This window comes from Myripristis murdjan, chromosome 15, assembly GCF_902150065.1.
Source record: "Myripristis murdjan chromosome 15, fMyrMur1.1, whole genome shotgun sequence".
NCBI lineage: Eukaryota > Metazoa > Chordata > Actinopteri > Holocentriformes > Holocentridae > Myripristis > Myripristis murdjan.
The window spans coordinates 16,175,415-16,185,747 of NC_043994.1; positions in this window are offsets into that span (position 1 = coordinate 16,175,415).

Consider the following 10,333-nt stretch of genomic DNA (forward strand, 5'->3'; position numbering starts at 1 on the left):
GAGCCCCGATATCAGGAAATGATACACATTTATGTTCTTGGGCTGGGCCTGCCCCGTACATAGGTTGGACTTAAACGCAACCGAGAATAATTGGCCAGTTACCCGGACATGGACAGGCCAACCACTGTCCACGCCTTGTTTCTAGAATGTGTGATGCTAGTATGTGAATGTTGACTGGGCGTGTATCTAATGCAACAGACCCAAATAACAAGATAGAGAAAGTACATCTGGCTTTTGCTTTGTCTGTCCTCTGCTTAGCAGTCAAGCTGTCCTAAACTATGTAATACATTGCATAATGCAAGAAACATTGAATTATAAGGCCAATTGTAACAAGCACATCATTTCCTTCTCACACCATTTACATGGTAACATCACATCTATTCAAAAGGAACCTCTGAACCATAACTGACATTTTCAAAAACATCACAGCTCTTTTCCACAAGAGCTACCCTCCAACACTGTGTGGACTATTAATTGTCCTCTGGAAGGACATCCAGGCCTATTATCAAAATGTTTGATGTTTGAATTGTTTACAGAAATACTATTCTGCACTTGTAAAGTTCAACACTGAATGTTGGAAGGAACTTCTTAACAAGGAAGAAAGTGTGCAAGAGCATAGTAATAGCTTGAAACGATGCACTCTATCGTCTCAAAGGTCATAATGGTAAATGAGTCAGCAAAGGATCTGCCATGAAGGCAACTATTTAACACTTTGCAAGCTACCTTTCTTTGCTTTAAATCACATTAATGGCAATTTATTTTACCTACTTGCTATGCTTAAGAGCAATAATTTGTGATTTGTGCATTAAACGGTTACAACTCACCAATCATACAAAGGTGTGCTTGATAATTTTCTGATCAGTTTTGCTTATAAATGTTTTTGAGATAAATGAGTGTCAATTATAATATTTGATAGTCCTTACAGTAAAAAATCTCTCACACAGTCACCGTAACAATTGCCTTTATGACAAAGAATGACTGTAATATTTAAAAGTATAATTTAGATGGCAGGAAGAAAGACAGGAAGGAAGGCAATATTGCATTTGAAATTCATAATTTCCAAAGATAAACCCAAGACATTTCCAGTGAGCTTTCTTTTACTCAGAGGAAGAAGTAATACTGCAATACTTGTAGTACTTAGTTGTAATGTGTCAAAACTATACCCTCCGGAGATATAGCCTACCAGTTTTCAAAATCTAATGGCCTACAGTGTTTCTGGCCTTGAGTTTAAGATAATAGTGAGATAATAGTTGACAAAGACAATAAACACGTTTTTCTTAGAATACTGAAATATAATTTTTACCACAGCACGTGCTGTATTTACTTTTAAATCATTTGGTTTTTTGTTGAGAACTTCCAACTCTTGCTGTGGTAATTTTATCAGATAACTTGTAAGTCATATGGATGTGAGACACAGTGAACGTTCTGCCCTAATTTATTTTTGTGAAAGTTAATTGTTGTGAATGTTTATCTGGGAAGGCAGCAGGCCCTCTGGTGCATTCACATGCTGATGAGAAGTTCTGACATCCAGGTCCTCTAAGTTGGCTGCAAAACAACATTGAATTCATATGCTCTTTCTGTTGAAAAATCAAACCCAAAATACTGACAATATGCAAATATGAGCACTGTGGAAATGATATATGGATTTGGCTGGTACTTTCTCAAAAAATAATCGCTAGTCAGCAACCAAGTGGAAAATTTGTTTTTCTGACTTGGAAATCCTGGATGTTTCCCTCCAGCACATAAATGCATCAGCAGACCTGCTGGAAACTGCAGGGAAAACACATTCAAAACTCTAAAGAATAATGTTATTCCTTGGAAAATGCTTGGTAGTAGTGCTTGGGTCAAAACGTTCCTGACACAGCCTTCCATTTCTATGCAGATGATACATTCATCTGTTGTTGTGCACCAACTCTCAGTGAGGCTTTTGAGTATCTCCAAAATGCTTTTGACAGGGTGCAGACTCAGCTCTGCCAACTAAAGCTTGTTTTCTAGGCAGGGAAAAAAAAAAACAAAAAACGTTTGGTCTTCTCAATCTCTAGGAAGATTTGTTGCTTTTCAGTGTTAACAAATTGAAGCTGTTTCTACTTACAAATTGGGATTTTCTTCTAACAACTTGGGATTTTTGATTAATGATGACATTACTTTAAACATCACATACAAAATCGTTTTAAAAAGTTGAGACTAAAATCAGGATTTTGTTGTAGACTTAGCAGTGTTTTCTTCCACCTGCAGACCAGGCAATCTCACTTTACACCAAACCAATGCATATATGAATAAGTCTAATTCATGACACAGAGCACAATATTCAAACAACTGGTTGTTTATTAATTAATTGTTGTATAAATTAAGCAGAAATTAATTTATACAACAGCCAAAAAGCACAAAGTAGCCATTAATAATGTTGTGTTTTAAGGAGTAGCTTTAATCTGATCAGGGCATTTTCACGGCTCACGGAAGAAGCGAGACAGAGAGCTGGAGAAAAGCGTCGTCTCTCCAGTTCTGCAGGAGCTGCAGTAAAGTGAAAGGGTCTAACATCATTTACTAACATGCCAGTCATTTTATAGGCTAGTCGGAATTACATGGAGGCGCGTTATCAGCCTATTTATGTATTCAAACAGCAAAAATAACAAGCAGGTGTGATTCATTTGACAGGGCTGATAACTGTCACTGACATCTACTCTGCAGATATTTACTTCACACTGGCCTCCGTAGTAAACAGCTCCTGCAGAGCACTCCACATCCCACTCTGCCTGATGACACAGAATGAAGTCACCCACAGCAAAAATAGCCCCTTTAATGATTTGTTAAGTTATCCTGTAATATCACGACACTTGTTTATGTTTTGATGCTAGCAGACTTGTTGAAGCTGTATTTTTGCATGCTCTTGATTATGGTGATCTGTTGTATATGAATGCATCAGCTCATTGTCTGTATATACTGTGCATCATGGAGCTTTGAGATTCATTACTAACTAGAGACCGAACACATTGTTACATTGTTGTGTACTGTACTCAAAAGTTAATTGGCTGTCTCTTTCCACACATCGGCTTAGTCATTGGTTTGTTTTTATCTATGAGAGTCTCCCTTGTTACTTATCTTGATATGTTGCAGAAAAGTTGCTCCAGTGGGTTGCAGTCCCAGGATTTGCACCTACGACTGTTCCTAAAGCCTGGTCTGAGTTCGGCAAGAAGGTTTTATGTTTTCTGCAGCCTCTACCTGGCATAGACTGCAGAGACAGACAACATTTGGCAATCTAGAATCACTCTAAATGAATTTAAAGCTGTTGTAAAGTGTATGGAAGCATAGTCTATCAGCAAACTGTAAACATTAATTCAATTGTGTTCTCACTGCTTGCACTTTTGATTTGTTGCACTTTTTGCTTGGTGTTTTGTCTTGTGGGGTTCCTGTCTTTGTTTTTTTAGTCCTATTAATCATGGTCTTGAGAGTTTATCTGCCATCCCTAGACGCTTGACCCTAGACCCATAAACTAAGGAAGAAGAATTACTTATTACATGTGGAGAAAAACATACTTTAAAGGCCCCATGGCCTGAAAAATGAAATTTCCATAGTTTTTGTGTGATAGGGAAGGTCTTCGGGTCACATAAATACTGTCCCATGAATTTCGCCTATGATAAATGGAGAAGTGCACACACCCCGTTTTTTGAAATTGTCCCTGTAAAACGAGCGGATTTCACTTCCTGAAATGTCTTGACGTCAGTATGTTATCTGACGTCAGTGACTCCGCCGGCAGCCCGTCTTCCCTCCCCAGGCAACCAACTCTCAAGCCAGCCAACTCAGTTTGTTTACGCTCCTCGGGCTACAAGCTACCAAGCTAATAAGCCCAGCCAATTCAGCTTCAACTCCCTGACCAACAAGGTAGCGAGCTCAGCCAGTTAGCTTCAAGTCCCGACCAACAAGCTACCAAACTCATTTCAGTGCCAACTGTTTTATGAACCCGACACAATCAAATCAAATCAAGCTTTGTTGTCATTTAGTTGCACTTACAGCCGTAGTGCACACAAATGGGATAGCGTTTCTCACTTGGGATCCCCGGGTGATGGGTAAAGTCAGCCTAGCGTGCATCCGGCTCTCTGCCCCCTCCTTTGTTTACGTTTCACCGCTTGCACTTCCTCCTCTCCCTGGTGACTGCCGGTGTAGACGCAGGTAAAATCCCGTGCTGGCATAGTATGTCCACATCAAAGCAGAGTTCCTCAGTTCTTGCAGCATGCTTTACCCTGATGTTTACTAAAGTCTCTCAGCTGTAGGTTATACAACCTGAGCGTCTGGGTTAAGCAAAACATTTCAAACATTAACTCTTGCTTATCCCTGGAGGGGCCGCTGCGTCCATGTGCGCTGCCATCACTATAGCAACACAATCCCGGCTTCGTCTGTGGTTCGGGATCGGAGTCGGGCTCAAGTACGTACGGCTGTATAACATCACGCTCGGCGGTAGCCATGACAGTCATACATAAGATGATAACTAGCTTTCGACAAGTTTTCAAATAGTTACTGTATCCTGTTAGCTCCGTTTTTCTCTCGCTCTATTGTTTACGTCCCAGAATGCGTTTCGCAGTGACGTCGGTTGATTGGGCCCACCATATGTAACTCAGAAAACAGTCAGCCAATCAGTGGAGAGGGGCTGATTCTCTCTTCTGATTGGCTAATTGAACCGCGCTGCCAGAGCTCAGGGAGAAAGGCAAGAGAAAGGAGCTGTAAAACTATATTTATCAGACCACAAAACCACAAATACATCATGCTAGAGATATCAACAGTTAAAATAAAACCCTGAAAAAGTGTACACCATGGGGCCTTTAATGTAATGTGAGTATTTCAGCTACCTCATATCATTTTCAGCTAAAACTAACCGTTATCATTGTTAACTCATAATCATTTTAACGGACAAGTTATTGTTAATACTGATCAACACTGAGCTCTAAACTAAAATAAGCATATAACAAGTCTGAGGGGCCCCCACTCAGTCTTAACCCATCCCATATACAAAATTAAAACACAAAAATGCTACTGAAGTCAAATCATTTCAGTCTACGTGACTAAATGAGTGCGTGATATGATTTTTTTTTAGATTGTTTGCAACTTTGCAATTTCAGGAGAATGTGAGTGTGTGTAAAATACTTGACATAAATACTGGAATATGCCTCACCATCTTCAAAAGCACAGATTTAGCACTGAATTTTTATGGCCTCATGAATGTTTTTATTCTCTCTATAAAAAACAGGACAGTTGCCTTCTTCCTTTATCTAGTGTGTATAAAAAATGCCAAACTCCCTCAGATGAAAAAAAGCCAATACTGGGAGGCTCCATAATGCAACGAGAGGCACCTATTAGAGCTGGTTTGGAAATATTATTTTTAACCTAGATTGGCCATTTCAATCATCTAATTTCCATACCATTAACGATATGATTACTTTTGACCTGATTCTCGGACATAATTTTAAAAGACCAAGCCTTTCTGTCAGTGTAATGATTCTCAAAATGTTCTCTTTACCTTCCGCAGCCAAATGCAGTTTTACCTACATATCCAAAAAAATAAAGTTGTGGTGGCAAAATCCACATTTATTAATCTGTGTCTACAATGCATGTCTACAAAAAAGAAAATATATCAGGAAAGCAAGATAAATAGAAATTTAAATACATTAATAGAATGATAAGAGATAAATTCTAATAGTAATCTTATTATACTGATATAGTATAAGCCATGGTCCTGGTCAGGTATTTCAAATGTATATGAATTGATAATGCATTTCCTTTGGCACCATAAATGTTTAGATTGCATTGAGAGGTCAGGAATTAATATATATTGCATATTAGTGTATGTGCATGTTATTGTACAAAAAAGTAAGATAGGGTACTGCCCCTCCTGCAACTCCAATTGATAAATACGTATACAATTTAATACATATTAATAAAAAATCGTTTTCAGTATTGTTGTGTTGTGTGTGTATATATTACTCTCACATAAAACATACATTATTATAAAAACATGTAATTACCAATGAAATGCACTCTCTACAGTCTTTGTCTGTGGGTGTGCTTTTCTCCCCACTAGGGCATTATGGGTGAAGGTATGTTGAACTTCTCCTGGTGACTCCTGATTGGTGACTCTGCACGCCGAAAATAACTGGATCTGGTGAAAAAAAAGTTTTGGGGTGTTCAGCTCTTGTCTCTGTCCATTCCTAATGCGATCGTTGTCCTCTTCTGACACAGTGTCAGGGACAAAGTGCATGTTCGACCATTCACCTTCTGTAATTAAATGTGATTGATGAAGGTCATCTCATGCCCACTGGTATCTGAATGGATAACATTAGTCATGATGGAAAGTTGTGGCTGGAAATGAATGAAACCAAACATGTATTTTATTTTATTTATTTATTTATTTTTTTAATGGCCCTCCTTTTCGTACTCTCTTCAGTTGCAGACTGCTTCATATGAGGTCTTTGACAGGCTGTCACCAACACTTCAGTACAAACACTGCAATAGTTGGATTCTTGTTTGCCTTTATGCCTGCTGGGAGTGCAAGAAAAAATCAAAAATATCTTGCTAAGTCAGATATGATCTAGCCCCAGTTATAGGGAAAACTCTATTTGCAATATCTAATCTTGTCTGATATTGTCACAGCCATGGCATGCCCCCCAAAAAGGAACTATACATCTTTCCTTTTAATAGAGATGAGTCTCTGATTGCAGCCACAATGCCAGATTTTCAAAGTGTTTTAGAAAGATAGCCAACTAAGCGAGTCTCAAAAGGAGCATTGTCATCATGTTGTCACAATCCATCATCATGTAAACAGCTTGTAGTCTGAGCCTTACACGACTGTAATGGGCCCATTTTTTGCTAACTATTCATGCAACCTCAATGAAAGTGTTCAACTTAGTATCATTGTTTGACTTGTCAGCTTTGTCGGTTAGTGTTAGGTTACAAAAACTACTTATTTCATACTAAATTTAGGCCTAATTAACATTGGACTGTCCCAAAAAAGTCTTACCTTTTTTACATGTGTGAAATTCCATATGGCCTCATCTTGACTCCACACTTACATAAGCAAGCAATTTAAACAGCACTTCACTCCTTTGAATCATGAGTATGGAAGATCAAGGAACAAATGAACTGTCCCTACTCTAGGCCCAGGCAGGCTTCTTTAGGACAGGCTGAACAGTGAAGGATCTCCAGCATGGGCTTTGTCGTTGACCAGCCCAAATAGAGTATGAATGGAAGTTTATTTTTTTTTGCATGTATGAGTTGGTCGATCTGTAAAACAAAACGAGACAGTGGTGGTCAGCAAAAAAGGTAGATGAGTCTCAAAAATAAAAGTCACTGTGCATGATTTATCACATCATAAGCAACTGTTCACGGCAGATTCCTCACATACGCCGCTAAACCTTGTCATGTACAACTGCTCCAATCATGTATTTTTCTGCATTTGCAGATACTAGGGATGTGCCATAACCCGAATCCATGTCCAGCAACCACCAATAAAGGCTTTCAGACAAGTTAACCTTACGTACATTATTCTAAATGTTTGCCTATGGATATTTCATATAGTATCTTTGCAATCTGAGTTAATGTGTGAAGGATGACACTGTGTGGTGGTGAATGCTCCTACAGAGGGGAACAGTGTGTGGTGCCGGTGAATGCGGCCCCAAGCTGGACTCCTCTCCTAAGCCAGTTCCCTCGTCAGGACCAGTATATGAGGCACCTGTTGGTTCACCTGAGTTGAGCCTCTGCTCCTGGCCTTGCTGTTTGGTGTGCTGAGCTTGTTTCATTTGAACCCCTTCAAGCTGTCCAGTTACAGTATACAAATAATGCAAAATCATCTTTAAACTCAGAGAAAGACCTCCATGATTAACAATACACAATAAACGAAATAACTAAATGGGAAACATGAACATTTCAGTCATTTATATATTTCTTTGTGGTTAAAAATCCACTGATTAAAAATAAATGAATAAATAATAACAATAATAATAATAATAATAATAATAATAGTAACAATAATAATAATAATAATAATAAAATCACTTCTGGTTTGAGCCACACCCACTTTTCTCCCCAAATCTGAAGCCAAATTATTTTGCTCCAAAACAAATACAAAAATAGCGGTGCCTCCGTACACCTCTAGTAGATACACAACACATTTATATTGTTTGTTTCCAGGAGGCAGACAGTGACTGTGAGATTGACCGGGAGGCGAGTGAGAATTCGTTTAGCTGCACTGACATGGACATGGGGGATGGGCCAAAGCAGCCTGGCACAAAACACAGGGAATTACAGACACTTTAAATGAGGTCTTATTGGGTCTTTTTTAAAAATCAGAAAATATCCATACTTTGGGCAAGCATATAAGCAGCTATATACGGAATAAAGCAAATGTTTAGCAGAATCAATGTATGCGCACACGAGTGTGTATGGCAAAGTGGGAAAAAATGGGAGAGTTAACCAAACCTATGCCCTTGGATTAAATAAAGTCTTAGACAAGAGAATAAATGGTTAACTGCATGTTCTCACTGCACAACCACACTGTCACTGTACAGATACAGCTTGAAGTCATATAATTCTGTGCAATAACACACTGTTCTCTTGTTGTAGTTACTTTGCCAATAATATAACTGTATATTTTGATGGACTATTGCTGGGAGACAACTGAATCAATCAGAACATAGACTGCCATGACCATTCACAATGGACTCAGAAAATGGTAAGGTGGTGTCATTGAAATTGAGATGATTAAATAACACAAGTACAAACACAGGTGTTCATGACCACAGAATGTGGACAAAGAAAATTGTTGGAGCACATGCTACTCAAAAGGGAAATTAATTCATGAAATATGATACTGAATAGGTTCCACGTGATTCCATGAACAGGGAGCAAAGGGTTGTCCTAATAAAACATACACACAACAGCTTCTCATTTTGCCTGCTGCTGCTTCCAGACACCTCCGTTTCTTTGTAACAATGATACATGAACGGTTCCTCATTTAAGCAGTTAAAAGAACAGTATTGATTCAACTGTTCCCTAGTGAGCACTAATTGAGCCTGAACTCAGAATCATTATTCATGACCAGTCATCGATTTGTTGTCACCGAATGTCTCTGACCTGGGAAGCTGTGGGCCATCTGACTGTGAGCAAGTGTACAAACATCAAATTAAACAGGCAATCTATGAGAGGTGGCCTTAATATCGCTGGTTTTGATTCTCTGAGCCATTTGTCCTCTGATGATGCTACCTCACTTAGCTCCTGGCAACACCCAGCCACCTGTTGATCAAACAAGAACAATGTTATTCTAGCCTGGAAACGGATGAGAGGAAGGAGCAACATCTCCCTATGTTGTGCATTTCCTGTCAATCCCTTTGATGTTCTTAATTACATCTGCACAGGCAAACGCACAAGTTAAAGGTTACAGGGCTAAAATGATGCTCACGTCTATGCTGATCTGATGTTATCATGATTTCACGCCCCTAGACTTCATCACAAACTTACACAAGTGTTAAACATTAACATGTCGTAGTCTATTTTTGCTAAGATTGGGTGCCTTCTTCACAATATTGTACCCACTTTACATGTGTCCCATCCTGTAAAAGCAAATACAGTTCACAAGCAGACTGAGAGAGAGATAATCATCTTGCTAATCCACCTTGCTAAATATTTTGTTTATATTTTGTTTGTCTTCAAGTTATTTTAATCTCTAGTTTAACCAAGATTTTGCCATTACCCTAACCTAAACCCCAGGTTTCCATAACATGGTCCAAGAATTATTCCCTACTGAATTTGATGCATCCACACAAAGGTGAGTATAATTCAGCTGTGCATTTCTTTGAATATCTTTATTAACCCAGCCATTTCTACAGACAGTACTTGGCATATGATGAAACAGTGTCATATTTGTAAAAAAAAAAAAAAAAAAAAGTTACACACTTTTTGCTACAAAAAGAGGCTATAAACACAGGTGAATCCTGTCCAGCACTGATAGCTAAAGATAGCTGCTTTTGGATTGCTCATGTAACTCAACACAACACAACATAACATCATCGAGTTACTAACAGACAAATCTGGTGAAACAGATAAATTTGGTGAAATGTGTTACTGGAGTTGCATTGAACTGTGGGGTTTAACAAGATTATGTATCAAAGGGTTAACTTCACGTGTCTTCCTGCTGGTCTACTTCTGATAGCAGGTCAAGATGAGGGTCATGTGGTCGGACAGGTCAAGAGACAGATTCATCATTGTCTCCAGGGATTAACAGAGAAAACACATCAAAAACACACAGTTCTGACACTCGGTCAGCTTCAGTGGGGATACAAATACTCTCCTT